The following is a 24,553-nucleotide window of genomic DNA, read 5'->3' as shown; positions in this document are numbered from 1 at the left end:
TATTTCCCGACCTTTGGTTCATGTAGGAAACATTCTCTCGTTGTTCCATGGTTTGTTCAATGTGACAATCTTTCGTTAAGTGTGGTCCACCGCATTGCTCACAACTGATTCGTATTGCGTGAATATCTTTAGTCATCTTTTCCATTCGTCTCTCGAAAGCATCTATTTTTGCGGAAACGGAATCAAAGTCATGGCTAGAATCGGCTCTAGCCGCTTTAGATGAACGAAAAATATCTTTTTCCTGGTGCCACTCATGTGAGTGGGATGCTGTGTTATCAATGATTTTGTGAGCTTCGGTTGCAGTTTTTTTCATAATAGAACCACTAGCTACTGTGTCGATGTCTTTTCGTGTAGCAACGTTGACACCTTGGTAGAATATTTGTACTATTTGATAAGTGTCTAAACCGTGTTGAGGACATCCTCTCAACAACTTCCCGAATCTTTTCCACGCCTCATATAGTGTTTCATTTAGCTTTTGCGTGAACGTAACAATTTCTCCTTGAAGTCTCACGGCTTTAGATGCCGAAAAGAATTGTTTAAGAAAATTTTCAACTAAGACATCCCATGTATCAATCGCCCCTTCAGGTAACGATTGTAACCAATCTTTGGCTTCTCCCTTTAAAGTCCAGGGAAATAACATGAGATAGGTCTATTCATCCTCAACTTCTCTAATTTTAAATAGAGTACAGATCCTATTAAAGGTTCGAAGATGTTCGTTTGGATCTTCTTTTGGCGTACCACTATATTGACATTGATTAGTTACCATGTGTAGGATTTGTCCTTTGATTTTATAATCTGGCGCATTAACATCTGGCTTAATAATGGCGTGACCTTGGCCCATGCGTGTGGCTCTCATTCGATCTTCCATACTTAGAGGTTCCGTTACTTTCATAATTGAATTTGTTGAATTTGAATCACTAGAGGATTCTGATTTAATGGTTTCTTCCTGTACAATCTCCGGTTGAATGATTTGTGATTCAGGAGGAATAATTAGTGGTTCAGGATCTCGGAATTGTCCTTGAATATCCTCCGAGTTCTTAATTGTGAGGTCGGGTTCAAAGAATGGATTATCGGAAATTTGAATTAGAGTACTTGGTCAACTTGATGACGATTCTAAAGAAAAATCAACGGCGACAATATTGGCTAGATGTCTTGATCGAGTTACAGGTGGTGAACGTTTGAAAGGTGGTGAACGTTTTGCTCGGTGCATTCAATGAATATCCTATTAGTTATAAAAATAAAAATTATATAAGTTATCAAATTAATAGACTTTTCTGATTTTGCCCACGTTTCGAATAGCCAATAGATGTAGCAGGTAGGCAGGACCCTTTAAATCGAAAGCCCACAACTCGCCACTAACAAATCCAACTATTACTACGAACCAGAAAATTTTGGATGTCTATCAATTTAACCGCTTAAAATAATTTTTCATCGAAATTTTGAAGATAAAATCTATGTCCTAAAAACTAGAGCGTCGAGAAATAAGAGATAGAAAAAGAGCGTTGAAAAATAAGAGGCGAAAAACAAACGTCGAAAAACAAACCGTCGAAAAATAATAATAAGAAAGTAGAGCGTCGAAACTTAAAAGTCTAAAAACTAAAAATTAAAACTTACGTCTAAAGGTATTAAAGCTTAAAGGAATTCTAAATCTAAAACGGCAATAACTTAAAAAGGCACTAAAATTTATAAACTGCGTCGCAAAATTCTAAAGCGCCTAAATCTTAATCTAAAGAAAAAGCACTTAAGGGTTTTTACGGCAAAGCTTAAAAATCTAGAAATATATAAATAACCACGGCAAAAACTAACTTAAAACTAATTACGAACGATAAATATTACGAAATAAACGATAAAAACATAAATTATAACTAAAATGATAAAAATAAAAATTTTATAAAAAATACTATTTTTATATTATTTTTTTATAAAAATATTAATCTTAATAATAATATTTAAACTTAAAATTACAAATAAAACTAAAACTAAAAACAAATATATTAATTGTAAACCTAATTAGGGTATAATAATAATATTAATTAAAAATATAACCCTAATTCCGTAATTAATGAAGTCCAATGTTCATCCTGTCAAACGGCTCCGCGAGTGCGGATGGTTTTTGCCCAAAAAGCTCCGCGAGTGCGGAGTTTGCAGATTCAGATGCTGTGCAGGCTCAAACTAGTTCAGCAGATTCAGTTTATTATTATTATTATATATATATATATATTTTTTTTTGATTTTTATTTTATTTTTGTGATTTTAATTTTTAGAAAATATAATTTAAGTAAAACTTATATTTTAACAAAAATTACTTATTAGTTTTTGTAACTCAAAAAATAAAAACTTTTTAATTTAACAATTATATATATATATATATATATATATATATATATATATATATATATATATATATATATATATATATATATATTTTTTATATTTTTAGAGTGAGAAAGCTCAAAATAAGGAAGAAGAAGGTTGAATCGGGTCTAAGTGCAAGCTTTAAAGTTGTTCATCTACCATCTAGCTACGTTTTGGTGGTAGTGGTATGCTCTAATCTTGATTTCTTAATTTTAATTTGATTATGGGTTTGGGTTTGGGGTAAGTGATGAACCTAAAACCCATTTGTTAGTAAATTGGGTGTTTTGGATGAATTTGGGTCATGTAGACCCAAAGAAGATTAACTAGGGTTTTCAAAGTAGTATACTATGTTTATGAGCCTAAATTGGTTAGTTAAAGTACTAGCACACTTATATATGTGTAAATGGGTGTTAAGTGGGTTAGTGGGTGACCCGAAATGGATGTATTGACTTTTAAGTGGTCAAATGGGTCATAATGGACCTAAGATAGTTAGTGTATGTTTAAGATGCATAGACCTTGTGTTGAAAAGTGTTTTAAGACCTAATTTGGTAAATGTTAGGGTTTTGGTTATGATTGACCCAAATACTAGGGTTAAGGGTGCAAATGGGTCGAGATTGCACCATGGGTCAAAATGACTATAGAATGGAGTTTGAGTTGGTTGACCAACTTGAGTTTGTGATTGATATTATGTATAATGTAATAGGTACGTTACATTGAAGATTTCCGAGCTTGTCTATCTCTCATCAAGACTTTGAGGTGAGTGGAAAATCTATATATGTATGTATATGATTTACGTGCCGTATTAATGGTGTCACATAGCTGTTTTGTGACCATGGTTGTGAGGCATAGCCATTTTATCCACGTTTTATATTTATGCACATAGCCGTGTTTGTGCATATAGTGGCGAGTAATAGCCGTCTTTTACTCCCACGATATTATCCGAGATATTGTGCACATAGCCGTGTTTGTGTACGTGATTGTGAGTAATAGCCGTGTTTTACTCACACGTTGATCAAGTGATGCCATAGTCGTTTTTGGGAACACTTGGGGGTGATGCCATAGCCGTTTTTGGAACACCTCGGGGGTTAGCATACCATAGCCGTTTTTGGGAGCTAACGGTTGTTATGAACATCGATGACTTATTTCGCGAAGTCATTCCCTTGCGAAGATATTGGTTAACCATGGTTTATAGTTGTTGACATTAGCATTTAATTATCATTATGAATATTATATTATGCTATTGATGTTGCTAGTTGTACGATTTGATAGTACTAGCTTGTTTATTGAGGCGTTATGCGTTTGTATGCGTTATATGATATCGTGGATGCGAGTAGGTAAGTCTTATATGCATGTATATATTTATTCTACTCAGTAAGCGTTAGCTTACCCTCTCGTTGTTTACCATTTTATAGGTTTTGACGTGGATAAGGGTAAGGGCATACGGTTGGATTAGAGATCCCGCTTGTTAAGGGACGCCTTTTGGATGTGTTAGCTTTTAGAGTTTGACCATGACTTGGGTAGTTTAATCCCAAACACCATGCTCATCGTGTCGTTTAGTACTTAAACTTTTTGGTGGTCGAAACTCACGTTATGTATTAAACTCGTAAAACGGCCAAAGTGGGCCCCGCTTTGTAAAACTTATTTTATGTTTGAATTGTGTTAGTTTTACATGTTTGAATATGTTGTTAAAAGCGTATTGTCTAATTATGTCGGGAAGTAGCCGATCTTTTTCGCATTTCATGACTTTTGGGACAGTCCAGTTTGGCGCGCCGCGCCATATGCTGTTCCAGCAATTTTTTTTTTATTTTGAGATTTTAACGCGGGTTGTTCGTGGTTTGGTTTGGGTTGTTACAAGTGGTATCAGAGCATGGTCTAAGGGATTTAGGCGACTTGAGATAGGTGCCTAGACTTAGACTTTATTGTGTGTACGCTTTATGCGGGACTTGTAGGACTTTGGGTCTAATCGGGAATTGTTAGTACTTTGGTTTATGTGAACTAACCTTGTGCTAATGGTTTTGTGTTGTGTTTAGGAATCATCAAGCGAGATGGACGTGGTACTAGCAAGTTAATGCGAGTGCTCGCGTAACAATGATTAGCTACCGTTGTTACGGGTGCAAATCGTGTCAAACAAGTAATGTACGACGATTGTCGAGCAAGATGGAGTAGTGTGGTGTATATGTATATACATATGTGTTAAGTCCTTTCGTTTCGTTGTTTAAATCTTTTTCGTTTTATAGAATGAAGATGAGAAATGGACACGACACCAATGACGGAAGTACGAGTGAGGACGTTGAGTTCACAGCCAAAGTTGAGGCCATCTTTAAACGTCAAAAGGCGGATTTCCTCGAGGATGTTAAGAAAATGTTTCTAGATAAAATTGACGAGCAATTAGTCAATGTAGTCAAGGAGCAAGTGAAGGCCGTTCTTCAAGAGGATAATGTGGGGAGACGGGACTTATTCTATAAGAATTTCAAGGACTCTCAACCTCCCACCTTCGATGGTAAACGGGACCCACTTAAGAGTGCCCGTTGGATCTCCGACATGGAGGGGGCTTTTCGTACGTGTGAATGCCCTCTTGATAAAAAGACGAGATATGGTTGTAGCATGTTAAGAGGTGATGCTAAATTGTGGTGGGACGCGAAGATCCGACTTTATGGCGAAAAACAATGCATGGAGTTCACATGGGATGAATTCAAGGCGGAGTTTTTCGATGAATACCGAACTTCGGCCGATCTTACAAGGCTTAAGGATGAACTACGTTCCTTGAGGCAAGGGTCGATGGATTTGAACACTCTCAAATCTGTGTTTTTATCCAAGACCCAATTTTGCCCAGAGTATGTCGGGAATGATAAAATGTTGAAAGAAGATTTCTATCGAATCTTGAATGATAACTATCAAGAGAAAATTAGTGTGAACGTGGTGAAGAGCTTTGATGAATTGTTCAATATGGCAAAGGGTTTTGAAGCGCTTGTGTTGAGAAAGAGTAGTTTTACTTTTGGAAAGAGGAAGTTCGAGAATTCGAGTCAATCGAGCTTTTCCCACAAAAAGAACAAGAAGGGGTCCGAAAGCGTCGGAAGTGTGAAGAAGGGTGGTTCAAATACTTTTGCGCCTACTTGTTATAGTTGTGGGAAGTCGGGTCATTACCCCCGTGATTGTTTGACCAAGCCGGTCACGTGTTTTAATTGTGGGAAGGAGGGGCACAAGAGGCCGGAATGTCCCGATTTGAATAAGGATCAAGTCAAGAAGTTAGAAAAGGTGGCGGGCACGGCTAGGGGTCGCGACTATTTGATGACGAATGAGGAGGCCAAGCAATCCAACGAAGTTGTTTCAGGTACTTTTATGGTTAACTCAAATCCGGCAAGGATCCTATTTGATAGCGGTGCAAATTTGTCGTTTGTATCTCCAAAATTTGTGCCTAGACTTAATAGACCGTTAGCTAAGTTAAGTCGTCTGGTAGAAGTCGAAATAGCGGACGGCAAGACGGTGCTAGTGGTTGATGTGTGTAAAAATTGTGATGTCGTTTTTGGTGCCGAAGACTTTAAGATCGATCTTATCCCGATGACTTTGGGCGATTTCGATATCGTTGTTGGTATGGATTGGCTCGATCATAATAGAGCCGATATTTCATGCCATGAAAAATTTATACGTGTAAAGGCCCCAAGCGGGGGAGAGTTAATTATTCACGGTGATAAGCGTAGAAGACTTGTGCCGATATGCACTTTTGCACGGGCACATCGTCTCCTCGATAGTGGTGGTATGGCTTTTCTTGCCCATGTTGTTGATACTCGTCATGAGCCACCACCCATTCATGAAATTCCGGTGGTTAGTGAATTCGAAGACGTTTTTCCGAATGAGTTACCGGGTGTTCCGGCGGAAAGACAAGTTGAATTTCGCATTGAGTTGGTTCCGGGGGCTACCCCCATTGCTAAAACTCCTTATCGTTTAGCGCCGACGGAAATGCAAGAGTTGTTAAATCAAACCCAAGAGTTACTTGAGAAGGGTTTCATTCGACCGAGTGCTTCACCATGGGGTGCTCCGGTTTTATTCGTAAAGAAGAAGGATGGTAGTATGCGGATGTGCATCGATTATTGGGAGTTAAATAAAGTAACGATCAAGAATCGTTATCCATTATCTCGGATTGACGATTTGTTTGACCAACTCCAAGGTGCAACGTATTTCTCAAAAATCGACCTACGATCCGGCTATCGCCAAATGCGGGTCCGTGAGGAAGATATCGAGAAAACGGCGTTTCGCACTCGTTATGGGCATTTTGAGTTTGTGGTAATGCCTTTTGGTCTTACGAATGCACCGGCGGCATTCATGGATCTTATGAACCGAGTGTGCCAACCTATGTTGGACAAGTCGGTGATTGTGTTCATTTACGACATACTAGTCTACTCGAAAAGTATGAACGAACATGAATGTCATTTGCGCGAAGTATTGAAGACATTACGAAAGGAGAAGTTGTATGCTAAATTCTCCAAATGTGAATTTTGGCTAAGGGAGGTTCAATTCCTTGGCCACATTGTGAACAAAGATGGTATTCAAGTAGATACGGGGAAGATAGAGACGGTGAAGAGTTGGGAACGACCGACTATGCCTACGGAAATCCGAAGTTTTCTCAGATTGGCCGGTTACTATCGTCGGTTTATCCAAGACTTTTCCAAGATTGCTTCTTCATTGACGAAATTGACGAGGAAGAACGAGAGATTTACTTGGGAGAACGAGCAAGAAATTGCTTTTCAATTGCTAAAAGAGAAGTTGTGTCAAGCTCCGGTGTTAGTTTTGCCGGAAGGAGTGGAAGACATGACGGTTTATTGTGATGCTTCGCTAAATGGGCTCGGGTGTGTTCTTATGCAAAGGGGTAAAGTCATCGCTTATGCCTCTCGACAATAAAAGGAACACGAGACGAGATATCTGACTCACGATCTTGAGTTGGCGGCGGTTGTGCATGCATTGAAAATTTGGCGCCATTACATGTATGGTGTTAAGAGTACAATTTATTCGGATCATAAGAGCTTGAAACATCTCTTTAATCAACGAGATTTGAATTTTCGTCAATGTAGGTGGATGGATGTGGTAAAAGATTATGATTATGAAATACTTTATCATCCGGGCAAGGCGAATGTGGTCGCGGATGCGTTAAGTCGAAAGAGTCATCACCCGGCGTTACGATTGGGATTGTTAAGTATGATTATTACTAACGATTTTCTTGAAAAACTTGGTGTGATTCAAATAGAGGCCTACGTTCACAACAAGCATGCGGAGCGAATTGTGGGGCAATCGGAATACATTACTATGGGTTCGCGTGGTTTGTTGTCCTTTCAAGGAAGAGTGTGGGTGCCTAAGATGGGTAAGTATCGACAAGTGCTACTTAATGAAGCACATAAGTCAAAGTATTCCATTCATCCGGGCGCAACGAAGATGTATCTTGATTTGAGGAAGGATTATTGGTGGCCGGGCATGAAACGTGATGTTGTAAAGTATGTTGAGCAATGCGTCACGTGTTTGCAAGTTAAGGCCGAGCACCAAAAGCCGTATGGTAAGTTACAACCGTTAGAAATCCCGAAATGGAAATGGGAGCACATTACCATGGATTTCATCACAAAGTTACCTAAAACGACGAGAACCCAATTTGATTCAATTTGGGTGATAGTTGATCGATTGATGAAAAGTGCTTTGTTTCTTCCCGTTAAGGAAGCGATATCGTCGGAGACCTTGGCTAAGTTGTTTATCAAGGAAGTCATCTCTCGACACGGAGTTCCTATATCGATTATCTCGGATCAAGATACTCGTTTTACATCTCGGTTTTGGGAAAAGTTTCACGAAGATATGTGTACACAATTGAAGTTGAGCACGGCGTATCATCCTCAAATGGACGGTCAAACCGAACGTACGAATCAAACTTTAGAGGATATGTTACGGGCGTGTATTATTGATTTCGGTGGTAGTTGGGACGAGCACTTACCTTTGGTGGAATTCTCGTACAATAATAGTTATCATACTAGTATTGGGATGCCACCTTATGAGATGCTTTATGGGCGTAGGTGTCGAACCCTGATTTGTTGGGGTGAAGTGGGACAAAAGGAAATCAGGAGTACCGATTTAGTCCTAGAGACGAATAGCAAGATTGATGTGATTCGAGAGCATTTGAAAAAGGCTCAAGATAGGCAAAAGTCGTATGCCGACAAACGTAGACGAACGATTGAATTTCAAGAAGGTGACATGGTGATGCTTAAGGTTTCGCCATGGAAAGGTATTATTCGATTTCGAAAACGGGGAAAGTTAGCTCCTCGGTTTATTGGACCATTTAAGGTTTTAGCTTGGGTTGGTGAAGTCGCGTATCGTTTGGAATTACCCGAAGAGCTTGCGGGGATCCATAATACATTTCATGTTTCCCATCTCCGTAAGTGTCTCGCGGATGATTCATCTTGGGTACCATTAAACGAGATTGAGCTAAATAATAAGTTAGAGTATATTGAGGAACCGATTGCCATACTCGATGAAAAGGTCAAAAGGTTGAGACATAAAGAGGTTAGGACCTTTAAAGTTCAATGGAGTCGTAGTAAAGGTTTCGAGTTTACTTGGGAGCCCGAAGAGTTCGTGTTGGTCTATCTTCCCTCTTGTCATGCGGCTTGGATTGCGAGGACGCAATCCGAATAAGTGGGGGATAGTTGTAAGACCCTATTATTTCATCGTACATATGTGTAAATACGGTATGGGTTGAGTGGGTGTTCGTTTCATATTTTAAATAAAAGGAAGAATCTGGACTGGGCGACTGGCACGCCGCGCAGCCTTTTGGCGCGCCGCGCCGATATGCTGTGACAGCTCACTCCCTTTTAAAATTAGATATTTTGGGGGTAAATTGGTAAAATCACATGGGGTCCGACTTTAAGGCCCTAAACCAGTTGTTGGGCCCTCATTAACTCCATTTCCACCTACATCAACCTCATCCATTCAATTTTAGAGAGAGAAGGTTTTTCTAGAGTGAGAGAGCTCAAAATAAGGAAGAAGAAGGTTGAATCGGGTCTAAGTGCAAGCTTTAAAGTTGTTCATCTACCCTCTAGCTACGTTTTGGTGGTAGTGGTATGCTCTAATCTTGATTTCTTAATTTTAATTTGATTATGGGTTAGGGTTTGGGGTAAGTGATGAACCTAAAACCCATTTGTTAGTAAATTAGGTGTTTTGGGTGAATTTGGGTCATGTAGACCTAAAGATGATTAACTAGGGTTTTCAAAGTAGTATACTATGTTTATGAGCCTAAATTGGTTAGTTAAAGTACTAGCACACTTATATATATGTAAATGGGTGTTAAGTGGGTTAGTGGGTGACCCGAAATGGGTGTATTGACTTTTAAGTGGTCAAATGGGTCATAATGGACCTAAGATAGTTAGTGTATGTTTAAGATGCATAGACCTTGTGTTGAAAAGTGTTTTAAGACCTAATTTGGCAAATATTAGGGTTTTGGTTATGATTGACCCAAATACTAGGGTTAAGGGTGCAAATGGGTCGAGATTGCACCATGGGTCAAAATGACTATAGAATGGAGTTTGAGTTGGTTGACCAACTTGAGTTTGTGATTGATATTATATATAATGTAATAGGTACGTTACATTGAAGATTTCCGAGCTTGTCTATCTCTCATCAAGACTTTGAGGTGAGTGGAAAATCTATATATGTATGTATATGATTTACGTGCCGTATTAATGGTGTCACATAGCCGTTTTGTGACCATGGTTGTGAGGCATAGCCGTTTTGTCCACGTTTTATATTTATGCACATAGCCGTGTTTGTGCATATAGTGTGTAACATCCCGCCTTTTTCCGTTTAACTATTTAAATCCCGTTATATGTTTATAACATCTCCCGTTAATACGTGTTTTAAAAATATCTCGTCTAGGTAATTCATGCATCCGCAGCCGAACTTGAGGGACTAGTTTCGCCAAAATGCCAAAGAGGTGACTAGCCTTTGACTAGTCAACCCCCACCCCCATCTTTTCTTTTTCATTTCCCTTTTCTTCATCTACTTCCATATTTTCTCTCAATTCTTCAAACAAAGAATCATCATCTAAATCCAAGCTAGTGGGTGTCTTGCAAAACAAATTACATATTTGGAATCCTTGCAACTTCCTCTTCGATTCCATACCGACTTCATTACATTTGGGTAACTTTCTAAAATCACTAGATTTGGTGTTCTTGATGTTTTTAACTTATAAAGTTGTTAATTAGTGTCTATGGCTCAAGTCTAACATGAATATATGATTTATATGTTCGATTTCGTTATTTGAAGTAACTAGCTTGAGTATGAACTTTGGTGTGTTTGATTTGGTGATTTAGTTGCTTTAATGTTGATAAATGTTATAAATGCAAGTATTAAATGTATTCCCAGTATCACTAGCTTTAAGTTGATGTGTAGGTTGCTTGAGAAAACTCCATGAACTTGATTAGTGATTTTGGTGAATTTGGGTTAGGGGTTGATAAGCTAGAAATGAATATTTGATGCATTGAACGCCATGAATTGTTGTTAGTAAGTAGTTAGTTGTATTGTATGCTCGATTACCTACAAAACGGCGTGTTGTATGTATGTATTAAATGCCCGAATCACAAATGTGCATTTGCATTAAATGTGTGCATTGATTGATCATTTGATTTGAAATGTCAGTTATTACAAATAATGTTTTTGGTTGGTGAAATGTGTTTAGTGGTGTTCTTTGTCGAATTAGCTTTCCAACGATATAAAATGCGAGTCATAAGTGTTTACGGTTTGTGTTTTGTGTTCAATCGAAGTTCGGAAAAAGACTTGTAGATTTTAGACTGACCAGGCACCAGCTCCCGTGTATTGTCGCGGCGCGACCATCCTGGGTCGCGGCGCGGCCTAAGCCGTGGTCAGGTTCTGACCTCCTTGGTCAAATTATGAAAAATGTTTGGCACCCTATGGACCTCCGATTCACATGAGACTTGTTCTAACATGTTTATATATGAATAAAAACCTCAGAAAAATAGTTCGGGACCCGACCCGAACGTGTTGACTTTTTCGTTGACTTTGACCGACCAAAGTTTGACTTTTTGTCAAACTTAACCAAATGATTATGCAACCTTCCTAACTTGTTTCTATACTTGTATCTTGCATGAAACTTGACAATTTGATTCACATGCTACATAATCGAGTCGTAACGAGCCATAGGACTAATTGAATATCTTTGACCTATCGTGTTTACCGTTATTGATACGACCTATCTATTTAGGTCAAGACTAGCACTATCCTTCACACACGTTACTTTGTGAAGTACTTTTCATACGTGCACTCAAGGTGAGATCATAGTCCCATCTTTCAAAAAACTTTTATGCTTTAAACTATGGGATGAGAAACATATACGTATCATACTTTTACACATTGAACACAAGTACGAAAACGAACATTCCACGTACGGGTTTGAACAAAAATCCTCAATTCAATTATCATTAGTTACACTTACAGGGTGTAAACGTGAACTTATATTATGTGATCACATGGGCTTGACGAGCCTCATTCGGACGGTTCGCTACCGTTAGCGGATGAAATATATTTTCGGGTCTAGTGTATGTTCTAACACTACGCAAAGGGTGCAAAACAGTTAAGTTTGATAATTGGGTGCCAGCGAAACAAATAACAACTTTGGAATGCAAATGATTTAGATAATCATATTATATTAAATCTTGTGGTTCAAATGCAACGTTTACTAAAACACCTATGATTTCACCAATGTTTTCGTTGACAGTTTTCTATATGTTTTCTCAGGTCCTTGAAAGCTACTTGATACATGCTTCCGCACTCTTTTTGATACTTGCTTGGATGTCGAGTATACATGCATAGTTGGAGCGTCTTTTGACTACTTTAAATTGTGTCGCATAGGTTTCATTCGTACATTAAACTTTGTAATGTAACTAGTCTTTTGAACTACATTTGTAAACTTGAAACATCCTTTTACTTATGAAATGAATGCGACATATTTTGGTCAAATGTCATGTTAAAGACTTATGACCACGTAACGGGACCTAAGTAGTCGGCGCCGTCAAACATGATTTGGTCGGGTCGCTACAGATGGTATCAGAGCATTGGTTGTAGGGATTTAGAGTTCATTGGTGTCAACCCCGAGTCATAGGGTACATTAGTGAGTCTAGACTACAACCGGCATATAGACTTGAAGTAGGAATTACTTGACTACTTGTGCATTATACTCGAACTCGTCTATCATATCTAATTCTTATTCAATCTTAATCTCACGTTACTTGATTTAATTAACGCGCCACCTTGACTTTATGAATTAGTGTCGAATGCACATATGAATTAGGGTAATATAATTTCCGGGATTATATTACGGTGACTCATACGAACATTCCGACATTATGACATAAAGAATTTAAGGCGAGTCAAGGAAAATTTCTCTCTATCCTTATTCCATATCATGGTTAGTATTATTAAGAATACTAATCAACGGTATTCTTGTGTTTTGAAGGAACAATGCCTCCTCGTCGTGTGCCACGCCATGAGACTCCCGAACAAGCACTACAACGAATGATAGCCACCGCCGTGGAAGCGGCCATCGCCGATCACTCCTCCAACAATAACAACAACCACAACAACAATCAAGGGGCCGGTAACTCAAGCGAAGGGTGCTCCTACAAAGCCTTCATGGGGTGCAAACCTCACACTTTTGATGGAACCGGGGGACCGGTTGTGCTCACTCGATGGTTCGAACAAACGAAAGCCGTTTTTAGCATAAGCGGTTGTCGGGACCAAGATAAAGTCAAATATTCCACCCACACTTTTGCCGGTATCGCCCTCACGTGGTGGAACACGTATGTACAATCGGCGGGTACCGATGAAGCTCACACCCTCTCTTGGGCCGATTTGAGAGAAAGGATGATCGTCAAATTTTTCCCTCGTGAAGAAACCCGAAAGCTCGAACAAGAGCTAAGAACTTTAAAGGCGGTCGGAAACGATCTCAAGGCCTACAATCAACGATACGCCGAGCTATCCTTGATGTGTCCCAACCTCATGAACCCCGAATCTCAAAGGGTTGAACTCTATATGGATGGTCTTCCAAAGAGCATCAAATAAGGAGTGATGTCATCCAAACCTGCTAACTTACAACAAGCTTTGAACATGGCCCGCCAATTGATTGAAACGGTTGACGAAATCGTAGTTCCAGCACCTAAGGCCGAGGATAAATCGGGCGGCAACAAAAGAAAATGGGAAGCCCCCCAATCAAGCAACAACTACAACAACAACTTCACCAAAAAGCCTTTCACCTCCGAGGCCAAGAAAAGTTATGGCGGAAATAAACCCTTTTGCAACAAATGCCACAAACACCACTATGGTGAATGTAGCAATCTATTTTACCATCAGTGCCAAAGGGGTGGTCATGTGGCCAACGATTGTAGAAGTACCGCCCCCGTCGCTCAAAAGGTGCCCAACGCACCAAAACCAGGTACTTGTTATGAATGTGGCCAAACGGGTCATTTTAGAAATGTGTGTCCGAAGAAGAAAGCCAACACCAACACGCGCGGACGAGCTTTCAACATCAACACCGAGAAAGCCCGAGATGACAATGAATTAGTCATGGGTACGTTTCTCCTCAACAACACTTATGTTACTTGTTTATTCGATTCGGGTGCCTATAAGAGTTTTGTATCCAAGACTTTAACTCATTCTTTTAATACTCCACCACTTCCACTAGATACCACTTATACCATTGAAGTGGCCAACGGAAAACTATTGAGTGCTGACACATATTACCGGGGGTGTACGTTAAACATTTTGGGAAATGAGTTTGAAATTGACTTGATACCCATGGAACTAGGAAGCTTCGATGTAATAATCGGTATGAATTGGATAGCCAAAACGAAATCTCACATCCTTTGTAATCTTAACGCAATCCGAATTCCTATCGAGAATGGTGAACCTTTGATCATCTATGGCGATAAGAGTTGCACCGGACTCAACCTCGTTTCATGCATTAAAGTTAGAAAACTACTCCGTAAGGGTTGTTTTGCGATCCTTGCTCACGTTAAGAAAGTCGAGTTCGATGAAAAGCACATCGATGATGTGCCAATTGTTAGTGACTATTCCGATGTATTTCCCGACGAATTGCCGGGTCTTCCACCTCATCGACCGGTTGAATTCCAAATCGATCTTATTCCGGGAGCCACACCCGTAGCACGTACACCATATAGACTCGCTCCATCCGAAATGCAAGAATTTCAAAGTCAAATCCAAGAACTACTTGATCGTGGTTTTATCCAACCTAGCCATTCACCTTGGGGCGCTCCGATTTTGTTTGTTAAAAAGAAAGACGGATCCCTACGAATGTTCATTGATTATCGTGAACTAAAAAAATTGATGGTCAAGAACCGATATCCTCTTCCTCGCATCGATGACCTCTTTGATCAATTACAAGGGTCTTGCGTATATTCAAAAATCGATCTCCGCTCGGGTTATCATCAATTAAGGGTTAAGGGGGAAGATATCTCCAAAACCGCTTTCCGAACTCGTTATGGTAGTTATGAATTTCTTGTAATGCCATTTGGTCTCACTAACGCACCGGCGGTGTTCATGGATCTTATGAACCGCGTGTGCAAACCGTATCTTGACAAATTCGTTATCGTGTTCATCGATGATATTTTAGTTTATTCTAAAAGCGAAGAAGAATATGAGGAACACCTCTGACTTGTGCTTGAACTTTTAAGACAAGAACGACTCTATGCCAAGTTCTCCAAGTGTGAATTTTGGTTGAAGGAAGTTCAATTTCTTGGTCATATTGTAAGTGACCAAGGTATTAAAGTCGATCCATAAAAAATCGAAGCCATTAGTAAATGGGAGACTCCTACTACACCTACTCATATTCGTCAATTCTTGGGTCTCGCCGGATACTACCGTAGATTCATCAAGGATTTCTCTTTGGTTGCTCGTCCTCTAACCGCTTTAACTCACAAGGTAAAGAAATTCAATTGGGCGACCGAACAAGAATCCGCATTTCAAATCTTGAAAACAAAGCTAACCACCGCTCCTATCTTGTCACTTCCCGAAGGCAATGACGATTTTGTTGTATATTGCGATGCCTCGAAACATGGTTTTGGGTGTGTGTTGATGCAACGAACGAAAGTCATTTCTTATGCTTCTCGATAACTCAAAATTCATGAACAAAACTATACGACACATGATCTCGAACTCGGAGCCGTTGTCTTTGCACTTAAAGTGTGGAGACACTACCTTATGGAACCAAGAGTACTATTTTTACCGATCACAAAAGTCTCCAACACATCTTCGATCAAAAGCAACTAAACATGAGACAACGAAGGTGGATTGAAACCTTAAACGATTACGATTGCGAGCTTCGTTACCATCCTGGGAAGGCAAATGTAGTAGCCGATGCCTTAAGTCGAAAAGAAAGAACGGTGCCTCTTCGTGTCCGAGCTTTAAACATCACCATCCACACCAACCTTAATAGCCAAATTCGGGTAGCCCAAGATGAGGCTCTCAAGGATGAAAACGTTTCACACGAGCTCTTGAACATTCTCGTCTCTCGATTCGAAACTAAGGAAACTGGACTCCGATATTTCGCTGGAAGGATTTGGGTGCCTAGTTATGGGGACCTACGAAGTCTTATTTTAGATGAAGCCCATAAGTCACGATACTCGATTCACCCCGGTGCCAATAAGATGTACCATGACCTTAAACAACAATATTGGTGGCCGAACATCAAAAGGGACGTAGCTACTTATGTTTCCAAGTGTTTGACATGTTCCAAAGTCAAAGCCGAACAACAAAGACCGTCCGGACTACTTCAACAACCTGAGATCCCGTAATGGAAGTGGGAAAGGATAACAATGGATTTTATTACCAAACTACCAAAAACGACGGGCGTTTATGATACCATTTGGGTTATTGTTGACCGTATCACCAAATCCGCACACTTTCTCGCTATGAAAGAAACCGACAAAATGGAGAAACTTGCACAACTTTACATCAAGGAGATCATAGCCCGACACGGTGTACCTTTATCGATTATCTCCGACCGAGATGGCCGTTTCGTTTCTAGATTTTGGCGTACCTTGCAAGAAGCATTGGGAACGCGTTTAGACATGAGCACCGCATATCATCCCCAAACCGATGGACAAAGCGAACGCACAATTCAAACCTTGGAGGACATGTTACGAGCTTGCGTGGTGGATTTTGGAAAAGCTTGGGACAAGCACTTACCTCTCGCCTAGTTCTCTTACAACAATAGTTATCACGCGATTATTAAAGCCGCCCCATTCGAAGCGTTATATGGCTGAAAATGCCGTTCTCCTCTTTGTTGGGCCGAAGTAGGCGACGTACAAATCACCGGACCCGAACTCATTCACGAAACCACCGAGAAGATCGTTCAAATCCAAGATAGGCTTCGGACGGCCCGGAGTCGTCAAAAGTGCTATACCGATAAAAGACGCAACGACCTTGAATTTCAAGTCGGTGACCGCGTAATGTTAAAAGTCGCACCTTGGAAACATGTAATCCATTTTGGGAAATGCGGGAATCTAAATCCGCGGTATATTGGTCCTTTCAAAATTTTGGAGCGTATTGGAACCGTTGCTTATCGTTTAGATCTTCCGCCTCAATTGAACTCCGTCCATCATACCTTCCATGTATCTAACTTGAAAAAGTGTCTTGCCGAACCCGATATCGTCATCCCTCTCGAGGAACTTACTATTGATGACAAACTTCATTTTGTGGAGGAACCGGTTAAAATCGTGGACACCTTCGTCAAGACATTGAAACAAAGCCGAATTCCGATCGTTAAAGTCCATTGGAATGCCAAAAGGGGACCCGAGTTTACTTGGGAAAGGCAAGATCAAATGCAAAAGAAATACCCTCATTTATTCCCGATTCCGGAAACGCAGGATTCCGAGGAAGAAACAACGACTACTACGCCTACTTAAATTTCGGGATGAAATTTCTTTTAAGGAGTAGGTAATGTAACATCCCGCCTTTTTTCATTTACTTTTCCGTTTAACTATTTAAATCCCGTTATATGTTTATAACATCTCCCGTTAATACGTGTTTTAAAAATATCTCGTCTAGGTAATTCATGCATTCGCAGCCGAACTTGAGGGACTAGTTTCGCCAAAATGCCAAAGAGGTGACTAGCCTTTGACTAGTCAACCCCCACCCCCATCTTTTCTTTTTCATTTCCCTTTTCTTCTTCTACTTCCATATTTTCTCTCAATTCTTCAAACAAAGAATCATCATCTAAATCCAAGCTAGCGGGTGTCTTGCAAAACAAATTACATATTTGGAATCCTTGCAACTTCCTCTTTGATTCCATACCGACTTCATTACATTTGGGTAACTTTCTAAAATCACTAGATTTGGTGTTCTTGATGTTTTTAACTTATAAAGTTGTTAATTAGTGTCTATGGCTCAAGTCTAACATGAATATATGATTTATATATTCGATTTCGTTATTTGAAGTAACTATCTTGAGTATGAACTTTGGTGTGTTTGATTTGGTGATTTAGTTGCTTTAATGTTGATAAATGTTATAAATGCATGTATTAAATGTATTCCTAGTATCACTAGCTTCAAGTTGATGTGTAGGTTGCTTGAGAAAACTCCATGAACTTGATTAGTGATTTTGGTGAATTTGGGTTAGGGTTTGATAAGCTTGAAATGAATATTTGATGCATTGAACGCCATGAATTGTTGTTAGTAAGTAGTTAGTTGTATTGTATGCTCGATTACCTACAAAACGGCGTGTTATATGTATGTATTAAATGCCCGAATCACAAATGTGCACTTGCATTAAATGTGTGCATTGATTGATCATTTGATTTGAAATGTCGGTTATTACAAATAATGTTTTCGGTTGGTGAAATGTGTTTAGTGGTGTTCTTTGTCGAATTAGCTTTCCAACGATATAAAATGCGAGTCATAAGTGTTTACGGTTTGTGTTTTGTGTTCGATCGAAGTTCGGAAAAAGACTTGGACATTTGAGACTGACCAGGCCCAGCTCCCGTGTATTGTCGCGGCGCGACCATCCTGGGTCGCGGCGCGGCCTAAGCCGTGGTCAGGTTCTGACCTCCTTGGTCAAATTATGAAAAATGTTTAGCACCCTATGGACCTCCGATTCACATGAGACTTGTTCTAACATGTTTATATATGAATAAAAACCTCAGAAAAATAGTTCGGGACCCGACCCGAATGTGTTGACTTTTTCGTTGACTTTGACAGACCAAAGTTTGACTTTTTGTCAAACTTAACCAAATGATTATGCAACCTTCCTAACTTGTTTCTATACTTGTATCTTGCATGAAACTTGACAATTTGATTCACATGCTACATAATCGAGTCGTAACGAGCCATAGGACTAATTGAATATCTTTGACCTATCGTGTTTACCGTTATTGATACGACCTATCTGTTTAGGTCAAGACTAGCACTATCCTTCGCACATGTTACTTTGTGAAGTACTTTTCATACGTGCACTCAAGGTGAGATCATAGTCCCATCTTTCAAACAACTTTTATGCTTTAAACTATGGGATGAGAAACATATACGTATCATACTTTTACACATTGAACACAAGTACAGAAACGAAAATTCCACGTACTGGTTTGAACAAAAATCCTCAATTCAATTATCATTAGTTACACTTGCAGGGTGTAAACGTGAACTTATATTATGTGATCACATGGGCTTGACGAGCCTCATTCCGACGGTTCGCTACCGTTAGCGGATGAAATATATTTTTGGGTCTAGTGTATGTTCTAACACTACGCAAAGGGTGCAAAACAGTTAAGTTTGATAATTGGGTGCCCGCGAAACAAATAACAACTTTGGAATGCAAATGATTTAGATAATCATATTATATTAAATCTTGTGGTTCAAATGCAACGTTTACTAAAACACCTATGATTTCACCAACGTTTTTGTTGACAGTTTTCTATATGTTTTCTCAGGTCCTTGAAAGCTACTTGATACATGCTTTCGCGCTCTTTTTGATACTTGCTTGGATGTCGAGTATACATGCATAGTTGGAGCGTCTTTTGACTACTTTAAATTGTGTCGCATAGGTTTCATTCGTACGTTAAACTTTGTAATGTAACTAGTCTTTTGAACTACATTTGTAAACTTGAAACATCCTTTTACTTATGAAATGAATGCGACATATTTTGGTCAAACGTCATGTTAAAGACTTATGACCATGTAACGGGACCTAAGTAGTCGGCGCCGTCAAACATGATTTGGTCGGGTCGCTACATAGTGGCGAGTAATAGCCGTGTTTTACTCCCACGATATTATCCGAGATATTGTGCACATAGCCGTGTTTGTGTAAGTGATTGTGAGTAATAGCCGTGTTTTACTCACACGTTGATCAAGTGATGCCATAGCCATTTTTGGGAACACTTGGGGGTGATGCCATAGCCGTTTTTGGAACACCTCGGGGGTTAGCATACCATAGCCGTTTTTGGAAGCTAACGGTTGTTATGAACATCGATGACTTGTTTCGCGAAGTCATTCCCTTGCGAAGATATTGGTTAACCATGGTTTATAGTTGTTGATGTTAGCATTTAATTATTATTATGAATATTATGCTATTGATGTTGCTAGTTGTACGATTTGATAGTACTAGCTTGTTTATTGAGGCGTTATGCGTTTGTATGCGTTATATGATATCGTGGATGCGAGTAGGTAAGTCTTATATGCATGTATATATTTATTCTACTCACTAAGCGTTAGCTTACCCTCTCGTTGTTTACCATTTTATAGGTTCCGGCGTGGATAAGGGTAAGGGCATACGGTTGGATTAGAGATCCCGCTTGTTAAGGGACGCCTTTTGGATGTGTTAGCTTTTGGAGTTTGACCATGACTTGGGTAGTTTAATCCCAAACACCATGCTCATCGAGTCGTTTGGTACTTAAACTTTTTGGTGGTCGAAACTCACGTTATGTATTAAACTCGTAAAACGGCCAAAGTGGGCCCCGCTTTGTAAAACTTATTTTATGTTTGAATTGTGTTAGTTTTACATGTTTGAATATGTTGTTAAAAGCGTATTGTCTAATTATGTCGGGAAGTGGCCGATCTTTTTCGCATTTCATGACTTTTGGGACAGTCCAGTTTGGCGCGCCGCGCGGCCATATGGCGCGCCGCGCCATATGCTGCTCCAGCAAAAAAAAAAAATTTTTTGAGATTTTAACGCGGGTTGTTCGTGGTTTGGTTTGGGTTGTTACAAAAAGTCAACAAAAGTCAATTTGACCCAAAATGATTTCCAAAATCTATACATGTTTAACATATAACTTAAATATAGTCATTTTATATATTTAAATATATTTATCAGATTTTATTACAAGTCATTTATTAATAAAAAATTTATATTAAAATTTATAAAAATATACTTTTATATATCTTAAGTAATAATATTTATAAAGTTCACCTAATATCATAAAATATAGTGGTATGTGTTATTAATAATTATATTACATGTGGTAAAATATCTTTGTATTACATATTTATTTGATAAAATAATATTGATAATAATAATAATGAGTAAAAGTTGTATTATTTTGTAATAATAATAATAATTATTATTATTCTATTAATATTAACAATGACAATAATTATTTTTACTAATGATGATAAAATGATTATTCTAAACATGATAATTTTAATAATAACGATACTTTTTATTATTAACTGTAATAATAATAATATTTTATAAAAATAATAATTCTATTCAAAATGATAATAATACTAAAATGATAATAATAATGATATTTAATAATAACAATGATATTTAAAAAAATGATAGTTTTAATATTAATGATACTTTTAATAATAATAATAACGATAAAAATAATAAAATGATAGTTTTGGTAAAAATATTAATTATTTTAATAATAATAAATAATAATAATAATATTGATAATATTAATAATAACCTTAATGATAATAACGATAGTAATAATAATAACAATAATAATTTTTAATGATAATACTTATATTAATAACGATGATGATAATAATAATAATATTATTATTAGATAATAATATTAATGACGATAATAACGACGATAACGATGATGATAATGATAACGATAACGATAACTATAACGACGATTGTAATAGTATTAATAATAATAATAATAATAATAATAATAATAATAATAATAATAATAATAATAATAATAATAATAATAATAATAATAATAATAATAATAATATTAGAATTAATTATAATTCAGGTGACTAAATCTTTTAATCCGTTCAACGAAAACACACGACTTCTAAATGAAAAGTTATTAATTTTTCGACAGCTTTCCAACGACATGCATATCATACACCTTATATTAGTAATATATGTACTAAGTTCGTGATTCAACATATATTATCTAACGATAAAATTAAATATACAAGCATGCATAATCAAATATACTCGAGCACTAGTCGGGGATACACTATTAATATATAAAAGATAAGATTTGAATGCTCACGTATTAATATTGAGATTCAATATTATAGGAAAGGTACATAGATGCAACGGAGATGATAAACACTAGATTGACCTCACAAGCATACCCATGAACCATACCCATAACCTCTAAAGCTATAACCCATATTTTTCTTAGCTCTCTCCCGCTCGAAAACCCGTTTTGAAAGTAACTCGTTCATGACCTTGTCGTAATATTTTATGTACTCCGTATAATAATACTAATAATATCGCTCCTTAATACTACTAATGTTAAAATAATAAGATTAATATTAATAATCTTAATATTATTATTAATAATAATAATATTAATAATATATTTATATTTATATATGTTTGCGGAGTGTGTGTGGAATGAATCAGAAACACAAAACGTTCGATATTTATAGAGAGTTCCTAGCCAGCCATCCCATGCGATCGCATGGGACTCAAGGCATATATCCTTGCGATCGCATGGCTTAGAATTCCAACTCAGGTTCGTTTGTTTTACTCTGCCGACACTCGTATAATATTATTATATATATAATATATTTAATTTATATAATTAATTATATATTATATTATATTTACGTGCATAGTTGATTAGTAAAATTAGTTTCGATGACTCGTACGTTTACTCTCGACTTAAGTCCTGGTTCCAGTTTCTCGAACACCTTTTCATATGCTTAGAAAACTAGCACTTTATCTTTCGCAACTTGTACATTTATTAATAATTAGACTTAATTCACCAATAACTATATCACTCAAAGTGTAACCTGATCATTCAAGTGTTTTGGTCATTTGCTTCTATAAATCAATGCCTCGTTATATATACATATGATAATATAGTTTTAAATTAAAACGTTTTGTATCTAATTAATATTATATTTAATCATTTTGCAAAATATATAACTATATACATTTTTACATATATATATATCTATATATCTTTATTTAGAAATATATTTTGTACATATTATAATTAAAATATTTATTTAATAATATATTATTTAGCTTTTCAAAACTAATTATATTTTGAAGTTTATTAAAAATCGTTTTTTCATAATATAACATAAATTGGTATGAAACATTTATGTACTAACCTTTACTCTGACTTGTCAAATATTACTTATTTAAATATCAATCGACTCACTAATCAAATACTAATATCATTTATTAATAATTCGAAATATATATAAACACGTTTAATTACAAGTTGCAAGTTATTTATATATTTATATTCAATTAAATCACTAACCGTTATTATTTATAACTTTGTCAAAAGGTTTCTAGAAAGATTCTAAATTTTAAGATAACGTTAAAACCTTTATCCTTATTAAAATGACTCGGTAAAAATTTGTCAAAAGTGGTTCCAGACCTTTATAAAGTTATATTCCTTTTTAAAGAAGACGTGACACTCAAATCATTGTATATAAATTCTAAAATTTATAACAGTAAAAGATAATGATATTAACTTTAATAATTTACTTCTTGACATATTGTAAAATGTACTAATCTTTCGAAACATATCGTAGTATGTTTTATATCTATTAATTGTATTCGAAACCACCTATATATAAGCTCAATATACTTTGTCTATATATATATATATATATATATATATATATATATATATATATATATATATATATATATATATATATATATATATATATATACACGTTTCATATAACACTTTTTATTACGTAGATGTTTAACTAAAATGAATAAGTATAACGTTATACGTTTAATACCATGTTAACGTTTCAAGTCATATAATGGATTTCATAACATATTTTCATAGCAACCAAACCGTTTAATGCTTTATTAATATATCACAATTTAATACACACACACACACATACACACACACACACATATATATATATATATATATATATATATATATATATATATATATATATATATATATATATATATATACATATCTATTCACACATAATTGTTCGTGAATCATCGGGCACGGTCAAAGGGTAATTGATTACATGAATGTAGTTCCAAAATTTTGAGATTCAACATTACAGACTTAACTTATCGCGTCGGAAACAAAAAAAGATCAAGTTTAAATTTGATCAGAAATTTCCGGGTTGCCATAGTACCTACCCGTTAAAGAAATTTCGTCCTAAAATTTGATTAGAATGGTCATGGCTGACAATAAGTATGTTTTCATGACGCATACGAGCTGAAAATTAAAGTTTTATCATCAGCGAGTAACATGGATAAAACAATTCGTTTATGTGAAGAGTATAAGTGAAGCTATCGCAAAAGAGTGAAACGAGTAAATGCAGGTTCGTTTTAACTGATGACGTAGTCACGGTTGATTTCCGGAATTCAAGGGATTTTAGAGGAAATCTTTGTAATAAGATTTGGTTCTTCGGTAATTAAGGAAATTAGGATCTTCTTAGGTTATATGCAATAATCTATATCTATTGTTCTGCCAGTTATTTTACTATAAATCCACCCTCTTCGTTTCCTTAGTTCTACAGCTCATACCTTCTATTCTTTCTCCCTCCGTTCATACTTTAAGGCATTCATCAATATGATCCACCCGGTTCTAATTCTTGATATACTCCTAACTTTCATATCTATTGTTCTTCTTTTTCATCTGTCGCCGAAAGAATCTATTCACTTCTACTATACTCTGGGTTTTATAGTGTTTTTAGTTCTCCCGTGTCTTTATATTGCTATACG

The 24,553-nt window shown here is 36.9% G+C and overlaps 1 non-coding gene across 1 annotated transcript; it reads left to right on the top strand.

Annotated features, from left to right (window-relative positions):
* Positions 1 to 401: 401 nt before the first annotated feature.
* Positions 402 to 508, top strand: LOC139869779 (small nucleolar RNA R71). Its single transcript, XR_011766359.1, has one exon. It is a non-coding gene; the product is annotated as a small nucleolar RNA R71 (small nucleolar RNA).
* Positions 509 to 24,553: the final 24,045 nt, after the last annotated feature.

Source organism: Rutidosis leptorrhynchoides, chromosome 9 (assembly GCF_046630445.1).
Source record: "Rutidosis leptorrhynchoides isolate AG116_Rl617_1_P2 chromosome 9, CSIRO_AGI_Rlap_v1, whole genome shotgun sequence".
Lineage (NCBI taxonomy): Eukaryota > Viridiplantae > Streptophyta > Magnoliopsida > Asterales > Asteraceae > Rutidosis > Rutidosis leptorrhynchoides.
This window is presented reverse-complemented; position numbering and strand designations above follow the sequence as displayed.